Source organism: Herpailurus yagouaroundi, unplaced genomic scaffold (genome assembly GCF_014898765.1).
Source record: "Herpailurus yagouaroundi ecotype Mexico unplaced genomic scaffold, PumYag 77, whole genome shotgun sequence".
NCBI classification, from domain to species: domain Eukaryota; kingdom Metazoa; phylum Chordata; class Mammalia; order Carnivora; family Felidae; genus Herpailurus; species Herpailurus yagouaroundi.
In genome coordinates this window covers 98,238,208-98,261,223 of record NW_024412388.1, presented here as the reverse complement: position 1 = coordinate 98,261,223, position 23,016 = coordinate 98,238,208, and the positions used below count along the sequence as shown (strand labels likewise).

General features: G+C 52.4%; 1 protein-coding gene and 1 long non-coding RNA gene across 12 annotated transcripts in view; one reads left to right on the top strand and one right to left on the bottom strand.

Annotated features, from left to right (window-relative positions):
* The window catches only part of SYT6 (synaptotagmin 6), a 61,814-nt gene that overhangs the window by 21,901 nt on the left and 16,897 nt on the right, over window positions 1-23,016 (top strand). The window lies entirely within an intron of this gene.
* Window positions 7,701-23,016, bottom strand: part of LOC121027727 (uncharacterized) — a 108,645-nt gene continuing 93,329 nt past the window's right edge. Inside the window, exons 1-3 of one of the 2 annotated variants that reach the window (XR_005788895.1) lie at window positions 13,949-14,163; window positions 11,698-11,872; window positions 7,701-8,025 (exon numbers count right to left, since the gene is read on the bottom strand). This is a non-coding gene — a long non-coding RNA (uncharacterized LOC121027727). Of the gene's footprint in view, window positions 8,026-11,697; window positions 11,873-13,948; window positions 14,164-23,016 lie in introns of those variants that run through there. The other variant, XR_005788894.1, reaches the window with a different exon arrangement.

The window sequence follows — 23,016 nt, the reverse complement described above, 5'->3', positions numbered from 1 at the left end:
TGGAGGAAGGATCCATTTGGAAAGAAGATCAGAGGCTCAGATTTGCACACATTATATTCCCAGATATATGTCCCAGATACTTCTGGGACATCCAAATGGAGTTGTTGGATAGGAACTTGGATATAGAGCCCAGGGTCCAGAGAGAGGCCTTGGCTAAAGAAATAAATGTAGGGGCACCTGGGTGGCTCAGTCGGTTGAGTTTCAGACTCTTAATTTCGGGCTCAGGTCATGATCCCACAGTTCATGGATCAAGCCCCATGTCAGGCTCTACACTGACAGCACGGAGCCTGCTTGGGATTCTTTCCCTCCCTCTCTCTCTACCCTTCTCCTGCTGTCTCTCTCTCTCTCAAAATTAATTAATTAACTAAAAAAAATAAATGTAGGAGAAGTCAGCATATAAATGGCGTTAAAAGCCATGAGAGTAGTTGCGATCCCACGTTTAGACTGAGCCTTGGGACTGTCCTCTCTCGTTGTGGGGACTGGGAGGAAAAATCAGCAAAGATGACGGACCCCTAAGGGTCGGTGAGGTAGCAGGAAAAGCGGGGAAGAGACGTACCCTGGGAAACAGAGAAAGTGTTTCCAGGATGAGAGGGAAAGACCAACGGTATCAGGTGGGCCCAGTAAGAGACACCCTGAGGCCTTCCCGGTTTTCCCAACATCACGTGACAAGAGCTCATCTGGGGAAGAGGTCACGTGTGGAAGATTGGGACATGGGATGTACCGTTTTAGGGGAATTTTCCAGAGCGACTGGCCCTCCCAGTGTGATTTAAAGGACTAAGAAGGTTTGGCAGTGTGTCGTCAGGCTGGCTCCAGGCATGGGTCATGCCTTGGGGAAGGCCAGGCTGGGATGGCGGGCGGGGTGAGAGGCGTCAGCCCATGCAGGGCAACTTGGGCCAAAATAAAACATTCCATCAGGAGTTTGCGACAAAGGCTCAGTATCCCTAGAATTCTGCCTTAAATTCCCAGGTGTCTGGACTCTTGCAGGCAGGACGAAGCCAGGCTAGAAGCAGAGAGGGAGAGCTTCCAAAAAGAGGCCCGCAGGGCAATTTGGGGTCACAGAGAAGGCACGGGAAGTATGAGGGAGCAAGCCTCGGCCTGGGCTGCCTGCCCAAACCGCGAAGACTGCTCCCCAAGCCGTTCTGCCGGAGATGCTCTGAATAATGTATGAAGCCCGTCATCCCTGCTCGCTGTTTCAGCGGCCAGGGCCCCAAGTGAGCCCTCCAGGCTGCCTGACCTGCGCCTGGGTCAGAGGTCACCTGGGTCAAGAGGGGCTGCAAGGCTCCCTTGTTTGAATGCTGCTCCCTGGGACTGCTAATGTTCATTTACCCCCACACTCCCTTGGGCCTGGCCCCATTATCCTTACTCTTCTCTGGAATGCTGAGCCCCGAGCTCTCGACCCACACTCCCTCCCTCGGGCAGGTACGCAGAAATGTCCAGACCTCGCTCCTGCGTGCCAGTGCAGAGGACAGCTGGGTGGGGTCTTTCCTTTGCTCTCCTCCATGAAGAAGGGAGGAGAGGCAGGGCCTGGCCTCCTCCCTGGAAGGACGTCTTGATCAGATGAGGGCATCAGAGCCAGGAGCAACGTTTCCAGCTCAGAGCCAGGACCGCAGCCCTACCCTCCGAGCTCATGTCGGGAGGACACTGGAAGGGCGTGCACCCAGGGGTCCTCCACGCTCAGAGCTCAGATCCTGAGAATGTGGCTCACCCTTCTAGGTCCCAGGTTCTGAGGCCAATAGGGCCGAGGCTTTCCTAGACAAGGACTGCTGAAAATCCATCAGGAGCCCAGCCAGGGCAAGAGGTGGGGCGTGGGGTCCGAGCTCCATTGCACAGGCAGCGTGCTGGGGAGACGGCACACACTCCCAGAGCAGCAGCAGGGCCCTGCATGCCCGGCAGTGCTCCAGGTCTGTGAGTTCTTCCAGCAGAGGTGCTGGGCGCGCACTGCCCCTTCCACACCCCCTCACTTGAGCCAGCTGGGACCAGGAGCCGTTCTCGGGTACATGGGGTTGAAGGTTTCCCCCGTGGTGCTGCGAAACAAAGCTAATTGGTCCAGACAGGGCCCTGACCTGGCTGTAAGCAGAGTTGCTCAATAACCGCTTCACTGGCCTTGGGTGTTCTCTCTTGGTAAGAGAGCCTTCCCCGAGGCTTCAGAGGATACGGCCTTCAGAGGCTGCCAGAGGCTCAGAACGGTGGAGCTCACCCTTGATAAATTCCTAGCATCCAGACAGCCCCGCTGCCCACTCCGCTTCCTGCAGAGCCCAGCTCCCACTGGCAACTGGACTGGAGCCTTGCTCTGTCTCCCTCCTCCGCTCGCGGCTTCACCCCTGCCCTGCCACAGCCCCTCGTGCACTTCATTAGTATGCTGCGCATCTCAGTAGTATAAATATCTAATCTTTGCCTTACACGAGAATGAATGGGAAATCATTAGGCAGCGAGCTCATGCATCAACCAAAATCTATTCCGCTAACACTGGAGCACTTTCTGCGCTTCCCCCACCTTGCCGCACAGAGCATATGCACGGGTCTTGTCGCTTCTATCACCTGATAACCCACAGTGACATTTTCTCCTGGAGAGAGATTATTTGGTCACAAGGGAAGCAACAGCCAAACCTTCCCTCTGGACACTGTCAAGGACATTCAGACTCCAGAATTCGTTCAGGAGGAAGGGATTGTACTGGGTCCTCTAGATCGGCATAAGTGCAGAGACTGGGGTCACTAGATGTAACCATGAGCAGAATAGCAACCACCTTGGGAGAACTGGGCCAGCCTCTGAGGGGTTTCTGTGGACCACAGTGCTAGCACTTCATGTTCTCATGGACTTGGGGAAGGTCAGAGTTGGAAAGGGCCTCAGAGATGACCTGTCTGGCCTCATGTCCTCTTCCTCCAGATGATCAAGTCATGACCAGAGAGGTCATGCTTGTCTGGGGTGGCTTGGTGAGTCCATGCAAATCTGGACCCCAAACCCAAGATCTCATCCTGTGCTCTGGCTACTGCCCTTTATGGGGAATTCTCTTGCCCTGGTTTCTGTTACTCACTCGTCATCTCTCCCCTTCCCTTCCAAAGTCATTGCCTACTGGCTGTCTTCATTCTATGCCTGTGAGTCTCTGAATCCTGCAAGGAAGAGGGTCAAGAGATGACCAGGAGTCCAAGGCACGAAGTGTCAAAGGGCACATGGCAAAGACCACGTTCTCACTGCCCACAGTTAGCCTCTTGCTTGGAAGAGACTTCTAGTCTCCACTGAGACTGGAAATAGGGCAAACCAACAAGCAATGTCAGCACAAAAACCAAGGAGGAAAGAGAGGCCATTTATCACAGTACCTGAGACCCAAAGTCAACTAAGCCCGACTTCAAAGCCTCCCCATTGCACATAAATATTTATCCTTTGGAGGAGGAAGTTGGCAGGGCTAGCCGTAGGGGGTCTAGGTCAACCTTGTCCAGTTGCTAGCATGTTTCTAGGGTATTTTAGCATCAGCAACTATGTAGAAATATGTGGCCTCTCCAGCAGACAGCATTCCCCACCCTCCCTCCCCTGCAAAGCCCGTGCCCATCTGGCCCCCATTCATCCTCATCGGTTGTCCCTGTAGGCACATTTTCCTCTTATGTCTGAGTTGACACCTACTCATTCTCCATGAATATTCAATGCCTTCCTCTCTGGACAAAGTCTCTGAGACCTTGAGGGTCTCTCTAGGGCTGTAGCGAAACTTGGGATTGAGAGTTTCTGGCACAGTCCACTTGGCCTAGAGACAAGGACTCAAAGCAGGGAGAGCACCCTGGGCACAGCCTGGCGTTCAGGGAGTGCACCAGCATCCCTGACTATGACACTGGTTTCTCTGGGAGGTAATTTATATTGTGATCAGAAAGCATGTGTTTGAGTCTGTGCAGTGGGGTCGAGGCACCCGGAGAAGGGACGGAAGAACAGGGCTCAGATTACTGTCTGTGGGGAGTCCGATTACAGGTGTAAGCGGGCATCAGCTAGGGCTTCTCTGGCTCTTATGTGCCAGGCTCCGGGTGACAAAGCTTACCTTTCATCCTCACCACGTCCCTGCAGGGTGGATACTGCTGTTGTCCCCAGTTTTCAGGAGGGGAAACTCAGGCAACCTGCTCAAGAGCAAAAAGCCAGGGAGATACAGAGCCAGGAGCCAAACCCAGGTGACTTGGCCGTACTGTATGTGACCCAGTCCTCCCCTCTGCTGCCTCTCAGGAGCTGGCTAGGGAGGGCTGTCCCCAAGGTCCTGCCTCTTCGGGGATGGGGAAGCAGATGTCCTCCCTTTCACTCTAATTTCCTGCCTCTTCTGAAATGTCCTCCTCTCTGCCTCTGGTAGCTCTTCCTTCACTGACCCAGTCATGGGACATAAGCCCGGTCCACCCATCCCCAGGCGAAACAAAGTGAATAGCCACACTTTGGTTGGAGGTTTGCTGTCATGGGAACTGTATCTCTCCCCCCACCACCCAGTGGAGAACCCGGCAAAACCCTGTGGACTGCTGGTGAGCACCCGCTCCGAGGGCCTCTCCCACCAAGCCTCCATAGACTGCCGGCTCCCGTCCTTCTCTGGGCTCCTCTCCATCTTTCTCAGCTTCCAAGACTCAAAGCACAAACAAATAAACAAAGGCCCTCCTTAAATTGCCCTGGGCAATTAGTTCTCTCCAGCTCCTATGCCTGGGCCAGATTCCAGCTCCATCTTCGAACATTCAAAACCGTCAGAGTATTCAGTTGAGTAATGATGGACCATCTTCTCCAAGAGCAGTGGAAGCCTGAGACTGGTTTATTGCCTTTCCCAGGCTCCACCCTCCAGAGAAGGCAATTGTGGTTTTCAGTAACGTCTGCTTTCTCTTGTTACCTAACAACTGCTGTGGCCACTGGTATTCTGTGAGCCCATAAAATGGCATGTGGGGCCCTCCCTGTGTATGCGGGAAGAAGTCCCTCCTTAGCAGGCTAGGCAGAGGGACCACCAAGATAGGAAAGGGGAAGACACCCTCCATCTCAGCCCTCCCAGTTCTGCCAGTGGGTTGAGCTCTTCCCACCAAGGGAGGCGCCAGACTGGTATATGTCTTGGATGGGGTCTCAGCCAGGAAGGATACGGGCTGTTAGGAGACCATAGATGAGTGTTGAGAAAAGAAAGGATGCCACTCCCCAGAAATGGGCAGAGAGTTGCCAGGGGAAACCCCAGGGATGGGCCTGCGAGGCTGTCCCAGCCCTTCAGGGCTAGAGCCCAATGATTAAAGACTCCAAAAGCATTCTACCTGCAAGCCTTTTGCATTGTCTGTGGTTATTTCCATTTAACTCTTAGTATTTAGAGAAGTTCCTATAGGCCATTTCAGGGATGCTGTGGGAACCAGGAGTAGACAAGATTTGGGTCTGCACTTGAATTAGAGCTTTATTTTTAAAATTTTTAATTAAGTTTATTTATTTATTTGAGAGAGAGAGAGCAAGCAAGGTAGGGGCAGAGCAACAGAAAGGAGAGAGAGAATCCTGAGCAGGGTCCGCATCATCAGCACAGAGCCCAATGTGGGGCTCGAACTCACGAACTGTGAGATCATGACCTTAGCCGAAATCAAGAGTCGGACACCCAACCAACTGAGCTTTAATGAGAGTGCACAGGCAGAACTCAAGGGGGCAGCTAGACCCAGAGAAAAAACCCTGAAGAAGGGGGAACTCAGAGGGAACGAAGGGAGCTTCAGTCCCTCCTCGCCTGGCAAGTCCTCTCCAGAGCCCCTTTCTTTGAATAAGGGAGTCCTGTCTTTGTGGGGCAGGATGGGGAGAGATTGTTCCTCCCACCCCCTAGAAGAGCACTGCGTGGGGCTCCTTCCCTAGGGGGCTGAGTCCATTCCTCCCGAGAGCCTTTGGCTGACTCACGTCTTGGTAGTGACACATTGGACCGTGTGCTAGGAACAGTCCAACATCCAGAGAGAGAAAACAGCTCTGGTAGTGTATCTTGCAAACATGATGAGCATTGCCCTTCTTGAGAAGCTGGAGACAGGCTGGCTTTGTGATTTGAGGCACCTGCTGGAAAACGCTTCCCCCCTCATCGCAGAAACCATCTCTGGCTGAGTCACCACCTGCCCCAAGGTCCCCGCTGAAGTGACACTCGGAGGAGCCCCCCCTACCACGTCCTCAAATGTATCATCAGATGCATCAGATTAATCATGTGTCAGATTAGCTGCAAGTTAGCAGAAAGTAGAAGAGCAGGAAGGAAGGCCGTAGAACAGCTGAGTTTTGAGAGCCTCAAGGGCATCGGGGAAAGGGGGTGTGATTCGGCAAGTTGTCCTGGGAGGGCAGACCCTGGACAGACAGTTTGAAGGTAGGGGTTAGGGCTCCAGGGTGGCTTTTAAGGGGGAGAAACAGGGGCACTAAACTTCCGTCTTGCTTCTGGGCCTTTTTGGTAGGTCTGAGGAAAAAAAGAGGCCAGGGGAAAAGGCAGGCAGCGAGCGCCTTTGTAATTCCAATTCCTGCTGACAGGACCTTTTTTTTTTTTTTAATATATATTAGTAAATCCTATCCAAGTCTGGGCAGACACGCAGCTGTCTTTAGGGAGTGAGTGTTCCCTAAGGAAAAATAATCACCCAACACTATTTGGGCGCTGTTTACCAGAGAAACTCTGACGGAACAGTTGTTTCTTCTTGCGTGAGATGGGAAGGAGATTCTCAGCAGTGTCCTGCCGCCTCCAGTGTGGCCAGCTGGTATCAGCAGGGGCCTCCCTGGGCCCGACCACAGCAGGCAGCCCTGCACACACACACACACACACACACACACACACACACACACACACACAGTGTGGGTCCCCGACACGAGCTTGTTTGATTAGCTTTTTGTCATTTCCCCTCCTCAGAGGGCTCCAGCTGCCCTAAGAAACTCCCTTTGGAAAAGAATATTCTGGGGAAGACCCTGGGTCCTAAAGATTATGCAGCTTACTATTCAATGCCCATACGAGTGCTTATAATAAGCCCACAACTGCTCCAGGTTGTGTCTCACACAAGTCGAGAAAAGAGGATAAAGATTATTTCTTGGTTTCACTCGTGGGGAAGCTGAGGATAAGGGGGTACAGCTGTTTTAAGGCCACACAGTCAGCTCGGGGCTGTTGGGCAGGCCCCACGAGGCATTTAGCAGATATGGTGTCAGCCCTCAAAGACTTGCAGGTAAGCAGGACTTGGAGTCGGGAGATCAAGGCTTGAATCCTCCTGCCTCTGCTGTGTGGCCTCAGATGGATCATGTCCCCTCTCTGTTTCCTCATTAGTAAAATTGCAAAACAATCTGTATTTCACAAGGTTGCGGTGAGGCTGTGTTAAGTATCAATGAGAAAGGACCTTCATAGCTTCTTGCCATAGGTGATTGCTCCTGATGCCAACAGCAATAATACCTAACATGCTTATAAAGCACTTTCCAAGTTTATGACTGCATTCCAAGTTCATGACCCAGTAAGAAATCAGTATTTCTATTTTATAGATGAGGCAAACTGAGGAAATTTCTGGACTCACGTTTTTTACTCTTTTTTTTTTTTAATTTCTAAAACAACGTTTATTTATTTTGAGAGAGAGATAGAGAGAACATGAGCAGGGGAGGGGCAGAGAGAGAGGAAGACAGAGCATCCCAAGCAGGCTCTGAGCTGTCAGCGCAGAGCCCAACGTGGGGCTCGATCCCATGAACTGTGAGATCATGACCTGAGCGAAAATCCAGAGTCGGATGCTCAACCGACTGAGCCACCCACACATGGTTTTAGAACAGAAAACCAAAACAGATCCTTTTCTTTAAAAGGCGTATGGCTGTAATATATTTCATCCTTCCTTGCCTCAAGGCAAATCATTACAGTTGTGTTTTAGATATTTTGGAAAATACAGAAAGCCGCGCAAAACAGAAATACTGTTCACCGTAAGCCCATTGTCCTGAGATAACCGCCATTACTATTTTGATGATCTCCAAAGTCCTCCTGTTGCTGAGAAAAAATCACATGGATGCGGCAGAGACTCAGACAGTGCTGATGCATTGACTAGACGAGGCCTGGAAGTTCTGGGGTTAAGTGATTCTGGAAGAATGCTGGAAGGAAGGGAAGGATGTGTGTGGAGAAGAAGAGGAAGGGGATGGTTAGAAGTGTAGGTCCGAGGCTCAGAGGTGGAGTAGTCAAGCCAGACTCACTGGTCTGGTGGGCCCCAGGCCTGCCTTCTCACCACCGACCACGGCCACTCCTTATCTATTATTAGCCAACCCTGAGCACCCTGAGGTGTGAGCAGGAGGAGGGGCTGCTGGTCACGAGGCTGACACATCCCTGGAGGGTTCTGGGGAGACTTAGAACCTCACAGTGAACTGCTGACCTTCCCATGGGGGACCCCAGTCAGCTCCTCCGTGGGCAGTGCAGCAGGGACAGCTTCTACTAAGGCTTGCCTCCAGATGTGGCAGGTGTGAGGTCTGGTATAGGTCCATTCCCCTACCCAGGAAGCATCAGGCCGCTCTGAGAAAGCAGGATGGCTGTGGGAGTCTTCCACCATGTTGGACTGGGTGCCATCCAGCTAGACCCTCTTCACCAGTCCCTGGGTCCAGACCATACATAGTGCAAGTGCCCCGGGCCACGGGCCCGTCTTGTCATTAATAATAATGTTACCGACAGGTCTTGCTTGCCTTTATATGGCACTATTGGATTTAAAGAGCTTTTTGCACACATTGTCTCATTTAATCCTCAGCAAGTCTTGGTAGGGGCATTATCCTAAGTCTGCAGATAAAGCAAATTAAGCTAAGAGAGACAAAGTGAACTGTCTGAAGTTTGCACCCTGAGTAGCAGAAACTTTCATTTATTTTTGTCTGTTACTTTGTGTTGCTCCCAAACGGATTTAGCTAGCTCGTAAGACCTATACCGTGATTAAAACTAAGTTTAAAACATCATACAAATATAGCAAAAGGATCCATGAAGGACAGTCAAATGAAGTTCAGAGAAGCCTCTACACAGCACAGCAGGTCCTGCTGTCCACCGTCCAGAGTAGGCACACATTTGACCTGGAGTGTTCTAGCAGCTAATGCAAAGAGGGAAACATAGTCCCAGAATTCTGTGTCCATGAAAACAGACCAGGTGCTTGGGGGAAAGCAAAGCTATCCCTGGCCCTAGCACAGGAAAGAATAATGAACATCATGGGGGCTGTTCAAAGCGTGGCCTTCGAATTCCAAAACTGTAGCCCTGTAGGCCTCAGTTTCTTCATCTGCAAAGTGGGGGTAATCATAAGACCTAGTTTTGACTAAATTTGTTTTGACAAATGAGATGCTCTTTAAAAGATTGATGACAATGATTAACTGGGGGCGCCTGGGTGGCTCAGTCGAGCGTCCGACTCTTGATTTTGGCTCAGGTCATGATCTCATGGTTTGGTTCATGGATTTGAGCCCTGCATAGGGCTCTGCACTGACAGCTCAGAGTCTGCTTGGGATTCTCTGTCTCCCTGTCTCTCTGCCCGTCCCCTGCTTGCGCTCGCTCTCTCTCCCTCTCTCTCTTTCAAAAATAAATACACATTAAGAAAAAAAAAGAAAAGAGTAACTGAGATAATATATGTAAAGCTCTGTCACTCACTACTTAATCAGGAATCCAGAAGCATTTGGGGGAATCCCAAACATTGGGTAATGAGTGTGACGAATTTGATCCCTATGGCGGCGACCTTTCGGAAAATCAAGCTGGTTTGACTTGGTGATTAAGAGGGTGTGTGGGTTCAAGCCACATGCACCTGCTCTTTAGTTGATATCTCTGGTTTATATCTCTGTGACTCTCTCTGTGCTTGCTTCCTCACCTGTAAAATGTGGGTAAGAATAATTCCTATTCCATAAACACACAGAGGGCTTAGCCAGTGCCCAGAGCATGGCAAGCTCTCAGTGAATGCTGGCTATGGGTAGTGGGTTGACTGTTTTTCCTTGTAATCATCCTTAACTGTGGTAGAGGTAGGCAGTCCCTGGCATCTGGGGATTTCGACTTTCTTCCTGCCACCCATTGGTCTCGTTTGTTTGTATGTCCCTTGTAGCTCGTAACCTTTAGCCCTTAACCGGCATCTAGTAGGTACTCAATTTATGCACGTGGGGTGAAATTGGAAAGTGAGAGAAAGGGGTTCCAAAGTGGTCTAGGAATTGGGGAACTCCCTCTAGTGTCACCTGGGCCACACAGCCTTTCAAAGCCTTGTTTCCCTGATCTGTAAAATGAGAAGAGATCTTTGTAATATCTAAGGCCTCCTGAGCTCTTACACTGATTACCACAGAGAGGGCTTTACTCTGAAGCTACTCACTGCAGAAGGTGCTTGGTCGGGAATCCTTTAAAGAGACCCAGCTCCCACCCTAGTCTTGAAGAAGGCACGGGGCTAAGGGAGTGGCTGGGCGCTCTGCAGAGCCAGGGGCCATGTGGACGTCAGTGAACATGGGTTCTGTCAGTTCCCGTTGCCTGGCCTGGAGGTCAGGGGCCTGGGTCTGCCTGGGAACACACTGTTTCCACTCTCGTTTGGGGCCTCCCCCCTTGAGGAAGAGTGGCTTCCGCCGACAGGACAGGAGATGCTCTGTGTGGTGTAAGAGGAAAGGCAGATGGGAGTCGGGTAGGGAGGAAGGGTAAGAAGGAAGCATTGGCTGCTGGATTCCTTCTGCAGTGGAGCCGAGGCCCCCACTAGCCGTGGCTCTGTTACACGAGCAGGTGGAAGCCTGGGCTCCCCGGACCCCCACTCTCCAAGTTGCCTCCCAGCCCAAGCCTCATCCTGTTTTTGCCCACTCCGCACTTGGTGCCTAGAAGGGAGGAAACACCCATTAGTGTCACCTGCTCATGGGTGGGAGACATTAGCTGGCTCTGGTGGAACAAGCGGCCTATAATTTGTGGAGTTACAATAATGGAGCTAATTTGGTGTTTCATCATTGTACTCCTGGGTGAGCAGAGGGGGAAGAGAGGCCTGGGGCCTGGTTCAGAACAACCACCGGCGCAGAGCTCCGTGGGCATCTTTAGGGGCCTCAGAGACGTGCTCCCTTGTCCCTCGGCCTCCTCCCTGCTACCTGATTCTCCTTCCAGTGATGCATTGTCAGAATGCAGCTTGAAGATGTCAGAAGCCAACCCCAGTCAGCTGCCAGAGACAGCTCCACGGCAGGACAAAGCAGAAAGGGGTTTGAAAGTGTGCGGAAATGCTTGAAGAGTCAGCCTGCAGCGGGTAAAGTGCATACAGGCATTCAGCCGCACAGTTAATCCCGTTTTATGATGAGAAGGCAAAGTCACCCGGTACAATGCTTTCATTTTACAGCTGAGGAAACCGCAGCTCAGGGAGCCACAGTGACTCACCGTCGATCATTCTGCTGGTTAGCATCAGGGTTGGGATTTGAACCCAAGCTTCCTGGCTCTAAGTTCATCCTAGTGCTGGGGATACCCAAGCTGGAACCTGCAGCCTGAGAAGACCTACGAGATGTCTTCCCCAACCCTGCTTGTTGAAGGTGCTTATGGGTGGGGAAGCCCAGGTTGGGATACAGGATAAAGGCCACCTACAAACCAGCACAGCTTTCTGTGGGCCCTGGAGCCAGGAGCTGGTCTCTAAAAGGCAGGCTAAAAGAAGCCCTCGCTGTCGCCCTCCACCCTGGGACATGGCGGCCCTCCTTCTCCTCTTGCTGACCCAGACATTCAGGGGGCACACCTAGCCCTTCAGGCCACCAGGTGGGTTTTGGTCAGCCTGCCCAGAGGCTGCAGGGCTGGGAAGTGAGGTTTACAGACTGCATGCTTACCTCATGTGCGTCGTGGTTTTTCTACTAGCAGCTGGTAGTTCTACTGTGTGGTCTCCTCATACGCCTTCAACTCAGGGACTCAGAGCAGCTGCCCTGTAGGAACTCACCCTGAGGATGGCTGATGCTCACGGTCAGACAAGGTCAGAGAAGTTCGATGACTTTCACAGTCATGCAGCTGGAAAACAGAAGAGCGGGGACTTGAACCCAAGGTTCTGCCCCAAACCCCATGTATTCCCCCACTCCCCCACCCCCACCAGGGCTGTTTATACGAATTCTCTTGAAACAGACTAGTGATTCCCTCCCCTCTCGTTGGATGAAGAGCCAAGACCCTAGCTTCCCACCAGACCCCCAGTTGAGAGTTCTTTGTTGATTATTGTGGGTCTCCATGAGGAGCATTAAAATGCCTGGAAGCTTTAGAAGACCGAGGAAACTGAATTTCTTGGCTTTGGAGAAGAGAATTCAGTGAAAATTGAGATAATCTTCCAGACTTTGAAGGTGTAATGTCTGCATCATGGTGAAATAGTAGGTGGGAACTGGGAAGGAAGGGCATACATGGATTGGACATCAGGAGAATTTCCTGAGTTCCAGGATGGTGGACCACTGGGAAAAGTATGAGTGATATTTTCAAAAGAGGGCTCCATTGTTCAGTTTAGTGTCGTCCTGTTTAGAAGCTAGGACTGGATGAGTTGACCAATCACTTGTGGTTTCTCTTGCTGCCTAGAGACATGTGATTGGGGTTGTCTTCCTTACATCTGCAAAGATTCCTCATCAAGGGGATGAATCCCCACATAGGACACCTGCAACTCTCCCATGAAGCCCACAGGGACTGCAAACCACCCCCGACCCCCGCCCCAAAACCTAAGGAAGCAAGAAAATGAAAGTGAAGAAAATACCTCCCATTCTGCAGGAGACAAACTTCTTCATATAAAGGTTTCCCCCCACCCCCACCCCTTCCACCAGTCTTGGTGTCTGCACCCTGGAGAAGCTCAGGTGGGAAGATCTGTGCAGAGAGAGTGTAGGGTCCTTGCATGGAGACCAGAACTTCCGGCCCAGGGGTTCTGCCTGCCATTGGCCCAGCTTCCTCCTCTCCCAACCTTCTCCCGGACATGAGACAGTGTCCGCGGGGGCAACTGAGTACCTCATGAGACGTTGACGTACAGGTGCATTTTGTGAGGAATGGCAGGCTGAGGGCAGGGGGGCAGAACTGGCTGGTTTAAGTGCTCATGAGATGGATCCCCTCACAATCTGTAATGTTGGCTGACACCACCCACTTGTCTCCTTTCTAGAGGAAGCAGCAGAAGGAGGTACCAGAACAACTGGAAGTTTCACGTTCAAGGCTCAGATAGGTCCTTAGCCCACCTGGTCCTTAACAGCCCGGGGCAGAAGGTAGGGTGGAAGGGAGTTAGTGGTGCACACACAGTTCCAGAGGAGGCTCAGTGACGTGGTGGAGAAGAGCAAGGTCGTTAGAGTCGACAGACAGGAGTCTAAAATCCAGACTTGGTCAATCACTCCGAGAGCTTAGGCAAGTTACTTAACTTCTCTGAACCTCAAGATGGCAATGATTATGGGCTTCTCCGAGGAATGTGGTATGAATGAGATGAAGTAGATGTATGTTAAGTATCCAGGGGCTCCATATCTCTTAGTCTCCTTCTCTCTTGACTTTGGTTTTGATCACCAAAATAAGTAGGTTAAAGGAAGTCGAAGCAACTTCAAAATCCTGGCCAGAGTGTGCATTCTCAACTGGTTCTTGTAAATGGAAAAGGCAATGGTTCTCACCCTGGTGAGGGTGGGGCCCGATAATTTTCCATCTCTGGCAAGTTCCTAATGGTGTTGATGCTGTTGGCCAGGGAAACACACTTGGAAAACTACTACAATTGGAGTATTTACAGAATAGTGTCAGACATTTTTAAAACCCTATCCAGGTTTCCTAAACTCTCTAAGTTTGGGGGGAAGCATCTTCTTGTTAAAATTTAGCTATCCAGTGTACCTATGGTGCGTAGAGAAAAGGTAAAGAGGGAGAGTGAGCACGCCACCCCAGGAGGATCTGGCATGGCTTTGATCCATCAGAACCCTTGTTTGCACCCAACAAAAGAGAGCCCTTTCATCATCCTAACTTCAGTTTGGCGGCATTGATATTGAAAGACGCTGGTTATGTTCCACGCCACTGCGATTCTACTAGGGTTTGATCCAGGGCAGCCTCAGAATCCCCTCAATTGCCTTATGTTGCAAACTGAGGATACGTAATAATCACCTGGGAAGCTTCTCAGCCACTCACACATCCATGCCCCAACTTCGGAGGTTCTCTCAGTAGGTCTTGGGCACAGCTCAAGAATCAAGCCTCCACTTCCCCCAAGGGAGGTCCAACACAGGAGATTCCCGTGGTTCCTCAGACCACACGCTGAGGCTCAACCCTGGAGCCGTCTTGTCACCCGCAGGGATACTCCTGGACAGACCAGAGGCTGAAGTTAACAAAGGGTCCACTCCTCACACCAGCCCTTTTCACCACCTTCCTAACCAGGTGCATCCCACACAGCTAGGTTGTTCATTCATTCAACAAATATTTGGTGAGTGTGTTACATACCAGGCACTGTGCTCAGTCCTGGGAATATAGCGGTGAGTAAAATATGGAGCCAAGACCAGGGTACGGGAAACAAGGTACCTAGGGGGCAAAATTTAAGGAGGCCCACGTTCTTGGAGGCATGCATGAACCTCCTTCACTTTTCTACCCTGGGCACCTGGTTTGCCTCACTCCGGTCCCACTCTTGGTAAAACAGATCCCCTCCCTGTCCTTCGGGAACACACAGTCCAGAGCGGGGTGTGGCTTTGGAGGAAGAGGCCTGAGGGATGCCATGTGAAGACTTGGGGGAAAGAATGGTCAAATGGAGAGAGCAGAATACGCAGTCCTGGGAGCAGGGAGACCCTGGAATAGTTCAGCTCTTCTGGGAGGGTGAGGAGGAAGGCTTGAACTCTAATCAGGTAGGGCCCTATGGGTCTTGGCAAGTGTTCTGGATTCTTTTCCTAGTGCAAGGGGGAGCCATTGGAGGGTTTGAAACAAAGGAGTGACGTGCTTCACCTTATAATTTTGAAAGAGCACTCGCCGCCATGTGGAAAGTGGGGCAGGTGAACACAGGGAAGCAGAGAGATCCGTTAGGAGGTGGCTGTGATTAGGCAGATGAGAGCTCGTTTTGCCCTTGGAGACGGAGAGAAGGGGCAGGCTTGAGACTGAATTTGGAGGTGGCATTGGCAGGGCTTGGTGGTGAGCTACTCGTACAGGAGAGAGGAAGGCAAGCATCGACAATATTGCCTCGTTTCTGGTTTGAGCAGCCGGGTGGATGGAGGCGCCATTTGCCCAGTTAGGCAGAAACAGAAGAGGATGTAAATAGCAGATCAAAGTCCACCTTTGAGCATCTGAGAGATTTTAGATTTCTGTGAGACATCCACATGGAGATGTCAGGTGGGATGTATGAGTCTGGAGTCTAGAAGAGAGGTCCATGAGGGGCCATACATTTGGGAGTCCTGAGAATAGAAATGGGCATTAACATTACGGTTGATCAGAGAGAGAGTGTGTGTGTGTTTAGAAGTGCACTGTTTAGAGGCAGGGATGGGAGGATCCTGCTGCTACTGGGAGGGAGAAGCCAGAGGAGTGGGAGAATGGAAGGAAGTGGGTGGTCCAGAGCCGGATGGCCAACCGCAGGGAAGGCTGCAAACAGAACAGCCACACCCTGGTAAGACCAACAGATTCCTGCGTGTTGGAGCAGGAGGAGGTGGGTGAAGCCCTCCACCCTCCGGTCAATGAGGAAGATAAAGCCCCTGTCACTGGCTCTTCAAGTATGTGTCCTTGGCTGCGACCAAAGCCCTGCCGGTTTTGGCATCCCCCGGAGGACCTATTTACAGACATGCCCCTCAGCTGCCCCAGGAGACTAACCCCCTGGGACCAGGGCATCTCCCTTCCTGCTGAGAGCCCCTGTTGCCACTGCCCTGCCCGGGGCAGAGATCAGATCACTCACTGCTGAGATGCCCACCCTTCCCGGGGGAAACTGACAGCTGTTTGACAGCCACACAGCAGGACAACTGGAGGCAAGAAATGAAGACAGATTCTCATCGTTAACTTCATTAATATGCCATTTATTCCTCTGTCTCATTAATGAAGTGCCAGTGGAAGGACCAGAGCAGGGGCCCTGGCCTCCCGTAGACAAGGACCCATGGAGCAGACTTTCCAGCTTGACCAGGCATTGCCTCCCTCTCTTCTAGAACTTCCCCAAATTCTGCTCTCCTCAAGCTCCTTCCACCCCCTCGCAGCCCCTCTCCCTCTCCGCCCACCTTTTAAAAAGTCATTAGGAAGAGATCTGTACCTCCCAGTGTGATTCTGACTCACGGATATTTGCCCAAAAGTAATGGTGCATGTGAAGCACTAAACCTCTTTTCAAGGGCAGGTTCACGAAGGAGAGGCTGAGAAAAAGTTTGCTAAATAAAACCATCTGTTTCCCTGAAGATGCGCAGATACAGTAACATTTGCCTCCTGCTGATGTACTTTAATCTCTCAAAGGTCCCAGAGACCCAGCCCAGCCCACGGATCTCACCTACTTCCTCCCACGTGCCCCACGCAAGCTGGAGAGTCTCCCTCCTCCCGGGGGCCATCCCTGGCTCTCAGGGTCTATGCCACAGGCTGCAGCTGGAGTCCGTGGAGTTCATTTAAGGCACCTCTATCCTGCCAGGTCATTTATTCATATTGCTGCAAAGGCCTTGGAGCAGAAAGCACTTGAGAGAAAAAGAAGGCAGGGATGGAACCCAGAACAAATGGACCCTGCCCCACAGGGAGCCGGTGCATCCCAGCCCTCACATCCGCCCTTCCACCTCGGCCACCCCCAGCATTCTCCCCAAAGCCCTGGAGCCCAGGCCTGAGGAGGGGCCAGGCCCAGCGCTCACAGCGGCAATCCTGGCAGCACCAGGAAGAAGCGCCCCACCCCCTTGGCTTCCAGCAGAGAGTGGAGTCAGCCCTGGGGTGCTGGGCGGGCACGGTGTCAGTCTCTTCTCTCCTCCCCTGCAGCCGGTCACTAGAACCTGCTGACTATGTCTCAGAAACGCCTTGCCTCTGCTTCAAGGCATTTGTAACACTTGATCCCAGGCCTCTAGACCCAGGGGCGATGGGGACCCCCAAGCCAGACCAGGGGAGTGAGGGGGAAGCAATGCAAGAGGAGGGAACAGGACAGCTGGCCAGGAAAGACAAGTGTCATCCAGGACCATCAGAGGTAGGGACAGATTGTTACAGGCAGTGGAAAGAACCGGGCCAAAGCATGGAGGTGCAAAAGCATCTGGAGGGTTTGGGGAAGTAGGGAGTCATGGGGAGGCAGGATGGTGGGGTGGCTAAAACTGTGGGCTCTAGAGCCCGGCTGCCTGGGTTCAGACCTCAGCTCTGCCGTTTACTGGCTGTGTGTCCTTGGGCCAGTTGCATAGCCTTTCTGTGCTTCAGTCTCCCTGTGTAGATAATGGGGACAATAATGGTGACTATCTTGTAGGCTTACATGAGGATTATATGGCTTAATATGTTTAAGCGCTTGGGACAGAATGGCCCATATTACGGCACCTGAACCAGAATGGCTGGCACAAAAAAAAAGGCAAGGGCCAAATCATGAAGAAAGTTGAATGCTACTCGATTCTGCATGATTTTCAGGCTGATTCCCAGAAGCTCAAGGAGGTAGGCTGAGGGGCTGAAGGTAGGAGCCCTGTGTGCCCAGGCTCCGAGCCACTGTTTATCTGTTGTATATATTTGTGCTTCTGGATTAAGGAGAGGTTTTCCAGTTCCAGAATGGATTGAAATGGGGAACCATTGGAGGATTCGGAGCAGGCGAATGGCCCCCCATTTACAGCAAGGAGGGATATCAGAGGATAGGCAAGCGGAGGTGGGGGTCAGAAAGCTCGGAGGTCCAGGCGAGACGTGGCGTGGGTCAGAGCGAAGGTTGTGCAGAGGGGAGGGGAAGAGAGGCCCCAGAGTCTGGGGACACTTGGAAGGCAGAACAGCGTGTACAACTGGGTATGGATCCTGCAGGAGGGCGTGGAAGCTTGCTCTCTGGCTTGCTCTCTCCCCCTGCGCTCCTTTCTCCAAAGCCTCCTGAGGTCTCTGCTTTTCTCAGGGAATAAAATGCAAACATCTTTCAAGGCCTCTGAGATCTCGCCCTGCCTCCCTTGGCTCCCCCCCAACTCTTCCCCTGCCCCGTCCTGGTCCCCGCTGCTCTCCAGCTCAGCTGCCCCGAACCAGTGTGTCCAGACCCACGGCATGCCTCGCGGTCTCCTCTTCTTCCTCGTGGCTGGCCACCCCCTCCCTCTTTCAGGTCTGATGGCCTTTCCAGCCACTCTGTCTAAAGTGCCCCCCCAGCCCCCAGCATGTCACAGTTTCATTCACCGCCCTCGGAGCCTCTCTTGCTTAGTTTCTTTGTGGCTCCTCTCCTAGAATACAGACTCCTGGAGGGCTGGGACCCTGTATGTTCATATCGCATATCCGTGAACGTTTAGTAGGTGGGTAACCAACGAATGACACCCACGAAATTGGTCTCCGGTGTGGGTGTCTGGATGGAAGGTGACACTGCAGACTAAGTGGGGCAGGAGCCAGGGCGGACTCCTAAGTGGGGGCCGTGAGGCGGATGGGCAGGGCCCTGCCCTGTTCCCAGCCTGCCCTGGGCTATTCCAACCCCTACCCTGCGTCTCACCCTCTAACACACAGACACTCTCGCGCTGCCTCCCTCTGCCTGGAATGTCCTCGCTTGTTTTTCTCTGCAGCAAACTCCTTTTGCTCACTTGCCAGACCCTGTGGAATATCACCCCCTCTGGGCAGTCTACCTATAACCCTGGGCAGTTTATTATTCCTTCCTCCGCTCCCCCACATCTTGCCCACACCTCTCTTAAAACACTGATCAAAGCAACATTTCTCTCCCCTGTCCCTACCGCAAGACTGTGAGGTCTTTATCATATTTGTAATTATAGAAGTAATAATTATAATAGCAGCTAATATTTTCTGAGAGCCTACTCTGTGCCAGGCACCATGCTAAGCACTTTACACAAATTAGTTCATTTAATATTAACAACAACCCTAAGAGGAAGGTACTGTTATTAGCCCCATTGTACAGATCAGGAAATTGAGACTTTGAAAGACTTTCAATTTAATGAAAGACTTAAATAAACCGCACTGCTCATAAACATCAGAGCCAGAGTTTGGACCCAGAGCTGCCTGACTCCAAATCCATATTCTCAACCTTGTGCTCATCAGCCAGTATTTACTGAGCACATACTGTGTATCAGGCACTGGGTAAGACATGGCAGGTATGATGATGAGGAAGACTAGACCATTTCTGCCTCCAAAGAGCCCACAATCTAAAGAGAACACAGGATTCGTCACATAATCCCCACAAGCAACAGGAAAGTTATGGCGGTGACATGGGCTATGGAAGAGGAGGTCTGTGGTACTTTGGGGGCAGATCCCAGAAGAGATGGCCCAGCCCCAAGTGCCCGCCTCCACATCTGACTCAGCTCTCCCCCTCCTCCGTCCCTGATTCCCCCACCAATTCCAAGCCTCAGACCTTCGCAGAGGGATTGCTCACTAGATGCTATTCTCTACCCATCAGAGCCAGATTGGCTTCCACCCTGTCTCTCTTCCAGGCCCCCCTGCCCAAGGGTAGCTTAACAGCACTTCCTGCCCCATGCTTCAGAGATCCTTTTAGGTCTCCTGTGGCTTTCCTGAAAGGGTAGCGGATGCTTCTCTGCTGATGATGAGAGATTCAGACAAGGCACTTAATGATTAAGAGACTAGAAGTGTTCTCTAAGAGATGGGGGAGCATGGTTCTTACTCTGCCCAGTCTGGATTCCCAAGACAGACGTGGAGGCATTGACACCACTCATTGCCTCTTTGGGAGGAAGAGAAGGAGGGTAGCCCTGGAGAAGAACAAAAACACATGGGGGCAGCAGGGACTGAAGGAATGAGAGCATTTGGATCTCAAAACAAAGTTGCTGGGTTCCTTGAGGCCGGCAGTGCACACAGTCAGGCACCTTTGGACCCTCCCAACTGGCGGTACTGATGTTAGGTCTTTCAGTGTGAATCCTTGGTCTTTTCTGGCTGGCAGGGAGGGATCCGAAGGCTAGAACATTTAGAACGATCATCTCATCTTACGGATTGAAGCCTAGAGATGTGAAATGACGTGCCCAAGCTCTTGTGGCTTGTTAGTGGCTGAAGAATTAAAGCCGGAGTCTCCTGATTTGTGCTTTTCCCCAGGGCAGCCCACAGATAGGAATTCTCTTCTATGCCTGGGGCTATGTGAGTGCATCAAAGGGAAGGGAATCTTCAGTGAGCTGTTGCAGACAAGAGCAATGGTGTGCAGTGGACGGGACTTTGAGAATCTTACTGCCCAGACAGTTTGCACCTAAGGACAGACTTCTCCAGGAGCCCACACCCTGACTCTCCCTATGCTGACAGCAGGTCTGCTCCCTCCAAACACCAGGACTTAAAGCCAGCTGCTACTGGGCCCGGATCCGCCCTATCGGCCCATAGGTTAGTAGTCGAGAGAGCCAAGTCGGTCTCTGCCAATTTCTGGACAGCAGTGACCTCTCCATCACTGGGGAGCGCATTACCATTCAGGGGCCCTAAGGCAGCCTCCCCTGACAGCAAGTGAAGATGAAAACAATAAAGTGTGAGCTGTTCCACAGCCCCTGGTCACCCTGGTTTTATTAAAGCCAAAGTCTCAAGCATCACTAATGAGGATAAAAGGCTGGCGGGGAGCATAGGATCTGGGGCTGAAGCCTCCAGAGAAAGGGGGTGGGGCAGAACCAGGATCTGGCAAGGTGGCCCGAGGGTCCAAGCTGGGGCCCCAGCTTTCCAGAGAGGGAGGTGGCTGCCAGGAGGTGCAGACTCTGTTTGCTTGGCCCCCATCCCTCTATTTACTCAAAGGTAACCTATTTATTTTCATATCTCAGATAAGCCAGTCCTCTGCAGTGTGTGTGTGTGTGTGTGTGTGCGCAGGGGAACAGTATCTCCCTTGATCCGTTGAGCCAAGAGCAGCCAATGTGCGGTCAGGCCCAATGAGGCTCAGTCACCCACAGCAGAAGGTCCTGGAACTAGCTTCTTGGCCTCTCTGTTCTCTCTTCCTGCAAGTCATGGGGGGGGGGAGGGGATCTTGGCCCGTTCCCTTTACCAGTGATGGAGAAGGAAGTTCACAGTTGGGAGCAGGGACCAGGGTTGGGGTTAGGGGCCCCCACAGCATGCCGCAGACTCAGCCCTCCGCACGCTCCCCAGCTGCCACAGTCCTGTCAAGAAAGGGCACCCCTGCCGAAGAGGGGCACCCTGCTGGGTTGGTGATCCCCAGGAAGGAGCCATCCTTGGGACCAGTGCATAGAGCCCCAAGTGATTCCATTTACCATGAGAGATGCCCCACACCCCAGGCCGTAAACAAATCCACTTGGACTCTCCCAAACAACACAGCCCTCGAAAGTGCCACTTTACATCGTAGGGGAGCTGCTCCCTTCAGAGGGGCCACAGGATTCTTTCTCAGGCCCTGCCTTGATTGTAACATTGACACTGAGGACCACTCCGTCTGGGGCTCTCCTGGCTGAGATACAACCATCTGTTTCTACATGCATTCATGCAGCTCCTCTCATGCTTGGCCACCTCTGAAGCTCGAGTAGGTGTAAAGCAAAGCCTGGCCCCAAAGGGCCTCCAGTCACTAGATGCTAGTGGGAGGGCACAGTGGCAGCAGAGGGGGGACTTGGTAATGCATCTGAGGGGCTCAGGGGCAGAAGGTGCTGCAGGGGTGTGTTGGGGGGGGCAGAGGTGAGACATGCTCTCTGTGGGCTGGACCTTGGACGAGGACCCCTGCAAGATGCATAGGTTTGTCCACACAGAGACAAGAAGAGGCCCACCAGTCTTGTGGAGCAGGGGGAGTGGCCTAGAAGAAGAGGGAGAAATAATCAGGTGAGGAAGTAAGACAAGACCCTGTTGCTGAGGGTCCTTAATGCAAGCTAAGAAGATGGGCTTTGATTCCAGAAGTGGAACAAGGGGAGCCACTGGGGGTGTTTGAGCAGCAGCACATCTGTGTAAATCTGGCACCAGAGCACTCACTAGGCATGTGACCTCGGGCAAGCTACTTAACTTCACCAAACAGTCCTTTTCTCCTGTTTGCAGTGGGGATAATAAGAGCACGTACCTCATAGGGCTGTGGCAAGGCTTCCTGAGATCATTTGGCTTTGAAGGACTTGGCACATGGTAGCCACACAGGAGTGTTAGTTCTCATTGCTGTTGCTGAGTCGGAAAGGCTTCTCTAGCTTTGGGCAGGAATGAACTGAGGAGGGTTATATGGGACATGAAGAGAACTGGGGGCCCCCTCGTACCTCAGTGCCTTGGTCAGAGATAGGACTTTCAGCCAGGTGCACTGGGGACCTGCTGCAGGAGGGGACCATCACGCTCCCTCGACACCATGTCGCAGGGCCGTTTCCTGTGTCTCCCTCCCTCCCTGGACTAGAGGGCTAGGGAGACAAGAGACGCCCCTGAGGGAGGTGGGGATCCTGGCACCTTATTTTGACTGGTGACACCCTACTAGACCGTGTGCGTGCTGACGGGGGTACTTTCTACTCTCCACAAAGCACAGTGCTTCCGGCAGGTTCTTGGTCAACGTGAACTGACAAACAAATGGACAGCTGCAGGAAGCTGTGGTGTAAGGTCTAGAGGAGCCAGGGTCACCCTGAGGTGCTTCCTCAGTGAGCTGGAAGGTGCTCCAGGATGGAGCGAGTGTAAGGAGCACTCTCCTAAGAGTCGGGAGTCCCGCTGTGTCTCCCACCAGCTGTGTAAGCCTGGGCAGAGCTCTGAGATGGGAGTTTGAACCCTGAGCTCTCCGTCTGCGAAGTGGAGGGGATGGTGACAGCACTCCCTGCCTTGCAGAGTTCCTGCAAACACAGGAGCTGGTGGGTGTTGGTCTGGGGTTGCTGGGTCCTTGGTGCCACAGGGTTCTGTGTGCTGGAGGGGGTCCCGCCTCTCCAGGGTGTCCAGCTCTGCCCCAGCCAGACACCCTCCTTCTGCTACTCTGGGATTTAATTGTGGGGCGAGTAAAATTACCAAGACAAATCTTGGGCTAGGGCAAGGTTCCATCTAGAGGAGGGCATGGGGCCCACAGGCTCAGGAAGGGGTTGGGAGTGTCTTACATTATTCTCCAGTTGGGCCCAGGTATCAGGTGTCTCTAGGAGTGCACAGTCAAGGGGAGTTCTTTGTCAAAAGGGACAAAGCCTTGCTGTCATCCTTGACTGCTCTCCTTCTCACAAGTGCCCTCCTCAAGGAGGCCCTCCCTG